This window comes from Triturus cristatus, chromosome 1_1 (genome assembly GCF_964204655.1).
Source record: "Triturus cristatus chromosome 1_1, aTriCri1.1, whole genome shotgun sequence".
Lineage (NCBI taxonomy): Eukaryota > Metazoa > Chordata > Amphibia > Caudata > Salamandridae > Triturus > Triturus cristatus.
In genome coordinates this window covers 460,619,750-460,632,953 of record NC_140579.1, presented here as the reverse complement: position 1 = coordinate 460,632,953, position 13,204 = coordinate 460,619,750, and the positions used below count along the sequence as shown (strand labels likewise).

Below are 13,204 nucleotides of genomic sequence, written 5' to 3'. Positions count from 1 at the left end.
AAGCACTGAAAAGGTTTGTGCATGATAATTGTCTTAGAATTGGATCCAGAGATGCAGTGGCGGCTCGCACTGGCAATGCTGTGGGGCGGTGAAGCGGGCGGGGGAGGAGCCGGGTGGGGTGTATTGGAGTACGACATACAAAGGGAAAGTGGAATAGAAATAAAAACATAAATAAAACCACTTAACTTGCGCTGGCCGCATCGCTGACACGGTGGCCACCCACACGGCCCCTCCCCTGCCCCGCCTATCCGCCCCACAGCATTACCTGTGCGAGCCGCCACTGCAGAGATGTCACTAATCACTGGTTGGTGTGGCCTAAAGGTAAAGCTGTCCATCACAACTACTCCTAAACACATTTGGACAGTGTAAGTACGGAAAATGAATAACTTGTTTTGTGTCTGCCTGATGGTCTTCTCTTTCTTGTACTCTAGCACTGGAAATGCTCTCAGGGGTAATACCAACTGGCTGAGATGGGCTAAAGAAGAACATCTTGTAAAAAGAGCCATTTCCACCCAACAGTGGGCACTAGGAATATTACTTGAGTCCTGGCTCGCGTGAAGGATTGAGCTTGCATCCCACTGCTGAATCGTGACGTGGAGACTATAAGCCTTCAAAGGTGTTATCTGGTAGAAGTTATATAGGATCTGGAGAAATTGGAGCTCATGCATATATCCAGAATCAGGGGTAGAGAGGTCTATCTCCACCTTTTAGCTGCGGCTGGAGTTTCCCGGTAGAGTTCCAGGAAAACTGGAAGCGTTTGTTTACATAGCCTGAAAGACAATTGACTCTGCCAGAACGAGCATTTTATGACACTTTTTCTTCGTTTGTTTATGATGCCAGAGTGGATGGCAGAAGTCACTTTGGTAATGCACATAAATTATCTTTGCCCTCTGCAGCCCCAACGGCTCTTGTGGGTGTTTATTGTTAAACTTTTCTTCAAAGATTCATCGCTCCCGGTCCTCCTACTGATTTGTGGTGGTTTTGGACGTGTTTCAATCACTATTTCTAACTTAATATGCCTGGTATTTTTATTGACTGGTTTCTTGGCTTTAATTGTGTTTGGGTAATGCTTAAATACTTACCTCACCCATCTCTGAGGGAAGGATGTTGCTTTGTGCAATATCTGTGAGTTTTTTTATTGATATGTGTTTTACAGATCAAGATACTGATTAGCTAACTTTGTTGGAGGGCACACCTGGTCCTTCCTTTAGTTGTTATAGCAGAATCTCACACTGTCATTGTGAAGTAATGCAATGTCCAATTAGAATGGATGTGACATTTACGCAAAATCGAGAAAATGCTTTGGAGTGTAAAAACCGACATCATTGTTCACTGTCATCAAAGTGAACCTGATTTGTGCCACAGGTCTGTTCATTGATTTTTTTCCGACAGTAACAGCCAGTAGAGTAGTGCAAGAAATGCTATTTATAACTAACAAAGCCCATTGCTTAAATGCCACACTGAAGTTGTGTTATAATCCTGCACTGTGTTATGTTGCTGATGCGTTCCGAAGACATTTTTGGGGTGAAAAATTATAAAAGGTAGGCTCAACACACAAGGGTTTTTACCAATATAGATATAATATTTGTACTGTGCAAAAAAGATCTATTTATTATTCAAAGGTCCATATCGTGATCCAAAGAATGCTAATTAATGGACATGTTGAAGGCAGCACTCTGTAGAAACAGTTCGTAATGAATGAGTATGCTAGAATTTCTGGCCTCATAAGTTTACATTTAGATGTAGAGAAGAGAACACTGCAAGGAGCGTCAATGTAAAATACACTCTCACTTTGGAAGCCCGCAATAAACTACTTCTGTAAAATGTACGGGCAGGAGCGGGCCATCAATCGGTTCCAGATCATCCTGGTGGTTTAAGGAAAGGTGTTACTACAAAGGAAATATAAACATGTGCAAATAGCTGTTAAAATAATAAGACCAATAAGAAGTTGTATATAGCACATCATACCACACTTCTGACATTTTTAAGCGCTGCAGTTAACAGATATTTAATTACCGCAGTATCTAAGTTAAAGGAACAGAATAGAAATACACATGAGAATATGTAACGTGCGCAGATGTCCATGAACACTACCAGGAGACTAGTGGATCTCTGAAAACTCCGAACTGATCCGGGGTCGTTCGTAAGTATTTTCTGACTTTTCACAGCAAGCTTTGTGATACAGGCCCAGTTAGTTGACAATAAAGATGTGTCCCTGCAAGGTCGAGGTACAAAAGGCAAGTAAGTATAGACTCTCTACACCTAACTTTCCATATATGCACCTTGAAGAATGTGCAGTTAAGTATGGTAAATCTATACTGCCTCTATATGCACTTAGCTTTCTATATTTTGTCCCTCAATATTCTTTCCACCATATTAGCGTATCTCGTTAGTCCTAGTCTCGATATTTCGTAGCACAATCGACAATAGAGAATCTACTGTCGTTGTTAAAGAATTTTTTTTTTTTAAACGCCTGGACAAAGCATTAAAGGCCAGATGTAGGGCACTTTTTTCCGCTCGCAAACAGATCAGCCCGCTTGCGACTGCAAAAAAGGGTCCTGGCATTTACAAATGCTATTTTGCGTGTCACTGACTCGAAAAATAGCGTTTGCGACTCTTGCTATTAGGAGGGGGAGTCCCTTACTAATAGCGAGTCTCAATCCCATGTACTATTGTTTTGCGACCGCATTTTCAGCCGCAAAACACTTGCAGTTTACCACCTACTTCTAGTAGGTGTTAAACCACTTCCAAACGGGAAGGGGTCCCAAGGGGACCCCATCACCTTTTTGAGTGAGTGCAAAAAATCTTTTTAAGAGCAGGGACAACTGCCTGCCATAAAACAATGAAACTGAAAAGTTTCATATTTCTTTTTTAAATGCATCCCGTTTTCCTTTAAGGAAAACAGGCTGCATTTAAAAAAAAAACTGCTTTATTTAAAAACCAATGACATACATGGTGGTCTTCTGATCCCAGCAGGCCACCATCCCTGGGAGTGCTTGCCATTCCCAATGGGGTCGCAAATTGCGCCTGCCTCATGAATATTAACGAGGCGTGAAATTTGCGACCACATTGGGAATCGCTAACAGTGTCTGAGATACTGTTGTACATTCACTTTCGAGAGTCGCAAATTGCGAGTCACGATTCGACGCAATTTGTGACGCGCAAAAGTGAATGGTTGTACATCTGGCCCTAAATTATATAGCTAATTTATTATTACATGCAATAATTCTAAACTGCTATATGAAAAGTAACTTAACGCATTACAGTTTTACAATAGAAGATCCTGCAGATCAAACCTGCAAAGCAAATTTAAATGAAAACTGCTGTTCAGCCACCCCCAACCTTCCAGTGTAATTCAGTGAGTGAGACGTGACTCCGGGGTTACACACTGAAATCAGCGCAGGCCAGAAACTGTCTGCTCCACTTACTGCAAACTCGTTTGATTTCAGACAATGAAAACAAGTCACCATGTTACACAAAACTAATTGGTAGATTATCCTTCAGGAACTAGAATGAGCTGTCTAGAATGTCTCTGATGTTGACCAATTTACTTAATCTAACGTGTAATCACAGACTAAACCCTTTCCCTTTCCCTGAGGGATCGACAATGGAAGGAGAAAATGAAGAGAGGGACATCTATAGATGGAGAAGTACTGACACAGGACTCCATTCAAATAATAAACACAGGGCTAATGCTCGAAAGCCATACCTGTGCCTGTAGTACAGTATGGCAGTGCGAAGGCAAGACAGGCAACAGCTATTAACTCCTGTCACAAACACATCATGGCATCGATGTAAGCGCCGCTCGTGATTTATGGCACCACAGAATGTGCTCTTGTACACAAAAAACAGGGAAAGGAGGAAATTAGCATATTTTGTCAGAACAGAAATATCACGTTGGAAAAACGCAAGATTTTCTAAAAATGCCCTCACCCACTAGTAGTGGCATGCTTCATCATAGGGCTGCTACAACATCCCTGCGCAGACTAACGCCTTGGATGGAGCAAAGGATGGAGGGGATACAATACATTCATGCATACAGTGTTCCACTCGACAGAACAAAAAAACAACAAAGGAGAGATTTATCTCAGGAATGGCCTAAACAATCTTTATTCTTGGACGGACTCCCAGGATAGAATAAAAAAGTTTACAAATGGGGATGAAAAAGGGGTAATTAGTGACCCTTCTTTTCTCCTTCCGGCTCTTTCATCTACATGTTTCAACTGTTATCAATCACCCTCAAGGGGTCGTTCGCCCTAAGTACTTTTTTAGGAGCACAGGGGGGAGGAGGAGAATTTGTAGACCCCTCAACAACAAGAGGACACTTATGACCCCACACCTCCAAACCGTATGGATGAAATCCCCTACCTCCACCTGACATCACTGGCCTAAGGGGGTGGCATCTGTCTTTATATATACCACAACATGGTTTTGGTGAAGTACATAAGATGTAGGTAATTTACTTGAATAAGCCCTGTTGCATCACAAAATGACGATCTCTTTGGGTGCCATAAGGACCATTTGTCACTCTCTTCCCTCCTTGGACTAAGGGCAGTCTTTCAGGCCATTGTAGGTGCAGAAGATATGTCAGTAGTATGCGTGACCAACGTTCTATAAGCTCTCAACATTTTCCTATTTAGTAAGTGGAGCTTGGTGAATATAGTTTATAGTTGTTTGAACCCAAATAGAACCTCAAGAAAAGTAAGATGTGAAAACAGTGCATATCTGACCTGCAAGTAATGAGAGGGAGGAGCCAAATTATTTTTGCAGGTCCACAGAAGACTTCATCTAGTTGTTTGAGATCCCTCTCCAGAAATTCACAGGACACCCCAATCCTCAAATCCCATCAATGTTGTATCTTGGAGCAGATGTGTCTGCATTCAGCGAGGGCTTTCAACTTTGCCAGCCTCCTTGGCCAGTCCATCATGTGCTGGAAATGCCTTCAAATCTCGAGGACATCTTTGGTGGTTGGGAATGCCATTTGTCATGTTCCCAACATACAGAAGAGACATAGATGGTGCCAGGGCACTGTCCATAACTTCCTCCTTTATGCTATGCCACAACTGTGCTTAAAATCTAATTATTAATTACCACAAGATGAGAGACTGGAAAGTAGGGCAGAAAGTCAGCCATTTCTAGATCCTCATCAAAGGACTGGTTTACAGTCGGAGATCTGGTTATTGCAGATACATTTTCTAATCATTGAAGAAATGTGGTTGGATTCTTGACTCACATTAACCACCAACACTTGTGATTTGCTATTACTCGTGAAGATCCCTAAGGATCTAAGCACATAATGTCAGCATCATTTGTGTGTCAGGTCCACTCTTCCATCACTCCGGCCCCTTGAATTGAGGTCACGCTAGATTTAATCCAATACACATGCAGCCCTGTATGAACACCAGAATCAGTCAAAATGTAATCTGCTCATGGGCCCAATTGAGCTGTTGGCTTTGGTTTAGGTTAAGTCATCAGTCTATAGTGACTTTATGGAGCCATCTAAAGCCTGTAATACCATCACATGCAGAGATCTTCTCTATTCGGGGCTCTACTGCAAGTGCCAACAAAAAGGGCAACAGTGGACAGGACTGCCAGGTGTCACGCCTAATGGTGAAGTGCTACTTTAGCCCTGTTTACTCCCACAGGTACTCCTATTCCAAGTGGGTGTGCATCATGAATAAAGGGCCTAGATTTGTTAATTCAAGGAGAAGGAGTCAATATTGCCAGTCCAGGTACTTAAAGTGTTTTTCAAAATCTGTTAGAAGTAATGCAAGAGCTTGCTGGCAGAATCCAGTGCATTATTGAGGAATTGGAAATGTTGTTGAGTAGATCTTTGAGGACTAAAACCAGCGTGATTGCATTGAACAAGGGAGCTATTTAGATGGGAATGTTCCCTGCAGGGTATATGCCCTGAGTGCCTAAATGTATGGATATCTGATATCTTTACTTTTATTTTGGCTGTAATGTCATGCTAACTTAACATTTGCACAGAGGTGTAGGCCTAAGTCTGACTATGTGAGGTTCTAGACCTGACTTGTGACTTGGGGGGCACACCAAGCTTGCTCTAATTATGGGCACAGGACTGCTGTGCTTGTCCTGGGTATTACACATAAAGCTGTGGTGACAACATGTTTTTAGAAGTGAGCTGTAGTCAGACCAGACCTTTTAATCTGTGTCACATGGAGTGAGGCCAATAGGCCCAATGGTGTAAAGTTCTCTTGCATCTATGCCCAGACCTTGTTCAGGCATTCTGTATGTATGTAAAGTGCAAGCACATGTGCCATCTGTATAACACATGGGTGGTCATGAATGGTGTGTGTGAATAAGAATGAGTACATGAGTCTAAATGAGAATTTTGGATGCGCCTATCCTAGGATAGCACAAGATGGATGGTGGAAACAAGATCTTCGGATTCTTCTTCTTGCGCACCACCATAGCCTTACTCCTGCAGCTTTTAAACCTGCAGGCAGACCTGGCAAAATATACCTTTTGTTTAGAGGGATTCCTCCTTTAGAATATTAAGTAAGGTACTACTAAGTAGGCTTTGTAGCCCACAAGATAGGGTGCTTGGCATTTAAAAGTGGAACATGAAAACATTTAATGTCTGCATGTTTGCACTTTCCTACAGGACTATTTTCACTGTTAGGGCTGGTTCTATAAAGAAAAAGCTAAAGTATAGTTAATATGTTAATTCACTAGCAGGGCAGCCTATAAGTGTTCAGAAACTTTACTAGATTAAAGGGATCAGTCGAGGGGGACCTGTACTTTTACAGTACAGTGATAAAAGAGGAAAGGGGTCTTTTGATCCCAAACCAGACTTTAGCCTCCTGACTTTAGTTTCAATGGCAGAGGGAGCTGATCCTAGAACCAGCTTGAGGTGGTGAGTGGGAAGGAATCACTCATTATCTTTCTCTAGGGACAGAAAGATTTTGCCATGTCAGATTTTAGTGAAAAATTCACACCAAGGGATAGTTCACATTAAGGCAAACAGGAAATGGTAGAAAAGTGGGAATGTTCGTCCTTGGGAAGTGTTTGGTCATTGAGTGTCCAGGAGCCAGCCTCACCCACTGGTTAGTTAACAGAACAAAAGTAGAACCTAAGAACCTAACCCCAAGCTACTTAGAATACCTTTTGGTTCTGTGGCAGAATCAGACTGAACCTGCAGTTTGTAACCTGTGAGCAAATATGAAGGGCTCGACCTGCTCTCACTTGTACCCAGAACTAATAAGAGGGCTCCAGGGTTCAGATTGCTGGTGTTAGACCTGGCACCATTGGCGTGGGTCTCCCCTGCATTTTTGCCGTTGCCACCTGTGTTTGTGCGGTGTGTTGGACTCCGTTTTGCTGGTCTAGATGCTTTGGGCAATTTGCCACTGCTATTCAGTGCCAAAGTGCAAGTGCTCCCTTTGTAATTGTTGTTATGGATTGGTGATTCCATGATTGGCACATTTGATTTACTTGTCAGACCCTAGTATAGTGTGCTGTGTGTGACAGGGCCTCTAAATGAAAAGCTGCTAGTGGGCTGCAGTACTGATCGTGCCACCCACAGAGGCAGCCTGTAAAATGTAACTCTGGCAGAGTTGCAGAGCCAGTATGCAGTCTGGGACTGCCATGTGGACTTGGCAAGTGCACACAATTGCCAGTCCCTAAACCTTCCCTTTTCTACATGTTATTCACCCCTAAGGTAGGCTCAGGGTACCCCTGTGGGCAGGGTGCATTGTATGTGAAAGGTAGGACATGCCCTGATGTGTGTGGCATGTCCTGATAGTGAAATACTGCCAATTGCATTTTTCACAATTGCAAGGTTACCTGTTCTCATAGGACAGAAGGGGGAGTTTTGTTCATAACATCTTATAAACATAACTGGCCCAGGGAACAAGGTAGAGAAATAAAGTTTAGTATGCCTAAACTCAGAATATTAAAATGTATCTTTTAGTAAGGGTGATTTTTACATTCTGTGTTTGAAAATACCACTTTTAGAAAGTAGATATTATCTTGCCTAACCATCCAGTAGGCCTCTGCTAGGTTTGTGTATTGCATGTCTGGCTTTTAGATGACAGGGGCTGGAGAGGGGCAGCAGCTCCCGAAGTCTGATGAGTCAGGGCTGGGCTGAATAGACTTGGGCTGCAGTTAGAGTAGGGGGTGGAGATTTCCTTTCACCTGAATGGGCCTGGTCTGCCTTCAACAATGCTGTCTCCACCTCCTTCCAGGAAGCTGCACCAGTGAGGACAGAACTGGTTATGGCTGGGTACAGATACTCTCTGCCTTCAGAGAACAAAGGATTTTTGTGTAAAAAAAGAGGGGCCCAGACCTTTAGATCACTTCTAGGAAATCAAGAGGAACCTTTGCTAAGGAGAAGAGCCAGAGAAGCTGAGGAGGAATACTACCTCTGTGCTGGTTGCTGTCTGGGGTTGGCCTGCAGTGGCTACTTGCTGCCAAGGAAAGAAGAAAGGACTTTGCTGCCTCCTTTGTCCCATTGCTTGAAGAGAAGATCTCCAAGGGCTTGAACTGAGCTTGTCCCCTGTTCTAGAGGTCTCAGGAACAACAAAGACCTCACCGTGTCTGTGGGCACCATCTCTGATCGTCTCCACAGAAGAAAAAGGGGTAACCGATTCTGTCATCGAGTCCGTCGCAGGATTCCGTGTTTTGAAAGCACCGCCGAGAGCAATGCCTCACTTCGCAACGCAACCTTGGTCTAACCGTCTCCATCAACGAGCCACTGCTTGCACCGCGTCCTGAGGGCACCGCACTCCGCAACGCTTCGCTACACGCTGCAAGGACATCACTGACTCCGTCACTGCCCGTCCCGAACATCGATTGACTCCGTCGCCGCACCGTGACCTGCCAGCACTGCCGCGAGCACCATCTCACCCTTCAACACAAGCCCTGATATCACCGACTCCGGCGAGGAGGTGCTGCCTGCACGCATTGTGAGGACACTAGCCACCGCAATGCTCCGCTTCACAACGCAACCGCGATGTTTTCCCTGACTGACTCGTACCGAAGTGTTGGTCCCAACGAGAAAGGTGCTGTGTCCGAGTCTGTCAACGCTTTAGCTGGCCCGTATCGACGTGGTCAGCTGGAATTGTTAGATTCTGTTGTATTCAGTATCGCGGTAGCCCCAGGCGGAGCTACCGAGTCGAAAGAACTGTGTTTTATTGATTTTCCTGCAATTTAGAGGTTATTTTGCACAAGTACTATTTTTCAGGAGTATTGTATGTTGGATTTTTATCATATTTGGTCTTGTTGGTTTAGATAAAGATTTACTATTTTTCTAAACTGATGTGGTGTCCATTTGTAGTGTTTGCACTGTATTACTGTATGTGTTCACAAATGCTTTACACACTGCCTCTGAGATGAGCCTGTCCGCTCTTGCCAAGCTTCGAAGGGGGTGAGCAGGGGTTATTTTAGGAGTGTATCCCCCTGACCCTGACAGAAGTACCTACCACTGCCAACTAGAGACCCCATTTCTAACAGCTGGCCTCTTCTGTGGCTACAAGGACATAACAAGCTGTAATAGAACTTTTCACAGGATGTTCGCTGTAGTCATGGATGGGGCCTGCAACTGCATGATCTTCGGTGCATCAGACATGGGCTGCAACTGCAGTGATCATCATGGGCCAAATGGGGCCTCACTTATGCGAGCACGGAAATCTCATATACATTTTAAACATATATGCACTTCAAATTTATTAAGCAAACTTCCAAATTTCCACAGCTCGCCAGGTCAAAGAATCTTTGCCACTGTATTTGAATAGAGTACAACCGAAAAATTTCTCTAAAGTAAACATAGACTTCCACATTAGATGTTCAGACAATAATAAGAGGGTTGGTGAACTTTTTAAAAGTGTATTTCCTCTTCAAGAAATGAGTCTGTATTTTTGACTTTTTATTCAAGTTAGGCAAATAAATCAATTTTCCCAAATTTTCGAGAAGGTTTGGTTAGAACAAGCATACAAAATAACAGCGTGTTCCATAAAGAATTAGTCCCTATCCTCATCTAAACGACCGAATCTATCCTAGCAAGGACTCAGAAACATTTCCTTTTGGAAAAGAGCAAGTAACAGCTGCAGTATCCACCGTTAAAAGAGTAAAGGAATTAATCACAGCACTAGCTATGATCGGCATAAGATAGAAACTCTCCTCACAAATGATAAGGAAAACAAAGAAATCACTGTTAGCAGTAGCTTATGGCAATTCAGGTTAGCACAACAAAGTGCTAAGGGACATGGCAGGGTAGGGGTGCATAGAATGCCTTAACTTTCTATCTGAGAACACATACTATTTAGAATGCACAAAACATGTTGCAAAAACAAATGGTTATGTCATCAATAGCCAATGAAGAAGGATCTGTCAATGGTCCGTCGTTTTAACCCTCAATTCCCACAGTAAACGTCCACATGGACATGTGCAGGCACATGCATCAAGCTAAAATGTGCTCGCTAAAATAACGAATAGCTATTTGCGAGCGCATTTCAACATTTTCAAATGCATCAACAAAATATAGCAAAATCGCAATTTTAAAGCATCGCTAAAATCGGGAAACAAGAAATAGCGAATCCTTATTAGCGATGAAAAAAATACGATAGCAAATAAGGAATCGCTAAAATAAATCTCAATACTATGCCTGTAAAATCGCAAATAGCAGATTAAGGGGAATCACAAGCAGGTGGTAAAAAAATAAAATCTCATCAGCTGCAAACCATCAGAAGGCTATTTAAACTGACCATTGAGGCAATAAAGGCTTTTCACAATGGCAGCACTCTACGTGTTTGCGAGGAGGATGAGGATCCATGCAGCAGACCAGGCCAGAAGGAGAATACAGGAGAGGCTATTCCGCCTGTGCATCACTTTGTTGGGATAAACTCCTGAGGACATATATGATAAGTACTGGCTGAACGCTGCAATGATACTTACTTAATAGCCGAATTGGAACCACTAATGCAGCGCCAGACAATTAGGGCCCATGCAATCCCTACCCATGTCCATGTGCTATGTTGCCAGCACATACTTGCATCAGGAAGTTTCCAGGGGGTAGTGGCAGTAGCTGGAGGGGTATCACAAATCTCCCTTTCACGGTTCTTCAAATCCTTCCTGGCTGCCATGATGACTATGATCCACAACTACAACCCAACAGGAATTGAACCAAACAAAACTCGACTTCTACCAAGTAGCCCAGTTCCCTCATGTGATCGGATGCATAGATTGCACCCACGTAGCCATATGTCCCCCAGCAGACAATGAGTATATCTTCCGGAACAAGAATTCGTATCACTCAATCAATGTTCAAGCAGTGTGCAATGGGAAAAACATCATATCCGACATTGTAGCGCAATACCCTGGGAGCACCCATGATTCATACATCTTTCGACATAGTGGCATTCACACACGTCTGCTCAGGGGGCAATTTGGCGAAGGACACTTGCTAGTTAAGACAATATACTCATTCACATGACTAAAGTATGATATGGCAATGCATACCTGACATTAACACATTGCTTACTACCCTGTAGGTGACAGTGCATACGCTGTGAAGAACTATATCATGACTCCATACTTGAACCCAGCCTCCCCACAAGAGCAGAGGTACAACGCAGCACAAATCAGGACACGTAATGTGATCGAACGGACATTTGGATTGCTCAAAAGTCGCTTCCGCATCCTGCACAAAACTGGTGGAGTGATGCTGAACCAGCCGGAAACCTGCTGTAGGATAGTGGCTGCATGCGCAATGTTGTATAATATAGCAACAAAGAGAGGCATACCCATAGAGGTGTCCGACATTGAGGACAAACAGCACCCGGTTCACCCACGACAGGCGCATTTGGCAAGCTCAGTGGAAGGGCAAAGGAAACGTGCAGACATCACCCAACATTATTTCTGAGGTATGAAATGATGAGACACAACACTTAAATTCTTGAACTGTAAAGTATTTACTTGCACGTGAACAGGTAGTGGTGTTTAGCTAAACATAGATGGTGCTTAATAGCACATTAACTGCATGCTCAAAGCACAAATGAAATGCATGTTGGACTTCATACTCAGTCACTATGAATGTCTTGGACATGGTTACGTCACCATGGAAAAAAGTCCAGAGGTATAAATCTGTTTAGTGCTTCCTCCCACACACACCCAGACGTCTTTCACCTACATCTGCATCATCACTCATGGGTGCAACGGTAGGTGTTGTTCTACGGGTACTGCACCTCCTGCCAGTGCTGACTGGCGCAGACATGCTGCTAATGCTGGATGCCTCCTCACTACCCTCTTCCCCTGTAACATTGCTGAGCCCACCAGTACCAGCCTGGAGCTGTTCAACGGCAGTGGTAATTTGGCCAAGTGCCCTGGCCACATCCCCACAACAATGGGCCATATCTATTTGCATTGCCACCGACCTACGTGACAGCAGTGCAGTGGCATTACATAACTTGTTGTTTGACCTGGTATAGCCAGCCAAGCGCATCATGAACTGGCGATGCCTCCTCCTCTGTGTGTTGTGTCCCTCCTGCATCACACGACCCAGCTCCGGCATTGTTGCATTTGTCTGTCTGTTGCCTTCCACAACTGCTTGAGTCAGTTCCCTCACACAATATGTTCTTATTCATTTTTGTCATTTGCAGATTGCACCCTCATCATCTGGGACTCCACGCAACCCCACACATTTGGAGTCGGTGCCTCCCGTGCTTCTATGATGGCCCTTGACCTGCGTCTTCGTCTCATCCGGACCTGTGCCTGAGGTGTAGTGGTGGGCCTCACACTAGGCTGGCTTGCCTCAGGGGCTCTTTCAGGATCCTGATCGGTCTCCATTGTCTGCAGAGTTCTGACTGTGGCCCTGTGTCTTGGGGGTGCCTGGGATGTGCTTGGTGGTGTCACAGGTGTCACCATGGCAGTCTCTGCAGTAGCCTGTGTGCTCTCTCCACATTCACTGTCATCAGTGTCTACTTCTTCAGCATCTGTGGTGTGAAAGAGTGCAATATTAATTTGTGTTGGTGCTAATGGTTTGCCACATTAAAATTACTTTACTCTTAAGATCTCACTGTCTGTAATCACTGACTGTAATGCAGTTTTGGAAATATTGGCTCACAATGTTGATTTTGACTACCAATGTGGCTAAGCAGCCTACGACTCCCATAATGCATTTGGGTCTCTATGTAAAATGTGGACTGGAGTTAATTACTGAAAATGTGGCTTTTAATTACAGATTATG

At 43.9% G+C, this 13,204-nt stretch overlaps 1 long non-coding RNA gene across 1 annotated transcript in view; it reads left to right on the top strand.

Moving 5' to 3' along the window:
- Positions 1–12,963, top strand: part of LOC146870425 (uncharacterized) — a 197,508-nt gene extending 184,545 nt beyond the window's left edge. Inside the window, exons 2-3 of the long non-coding RNA XR_014959387.1 lie at positions 11,511–11,882; positions 12,618–12,963. This is a non-coding gene — a long non-coding RNA (uncharacterized LOC146870425). The remainder of the gene's footprint in view (positions 1–11,510; positions 11,883–12,617) is intronic.
- The last annotated feature ends 241 nt before the right edge of the window (positions 12,964–13,204 follow it).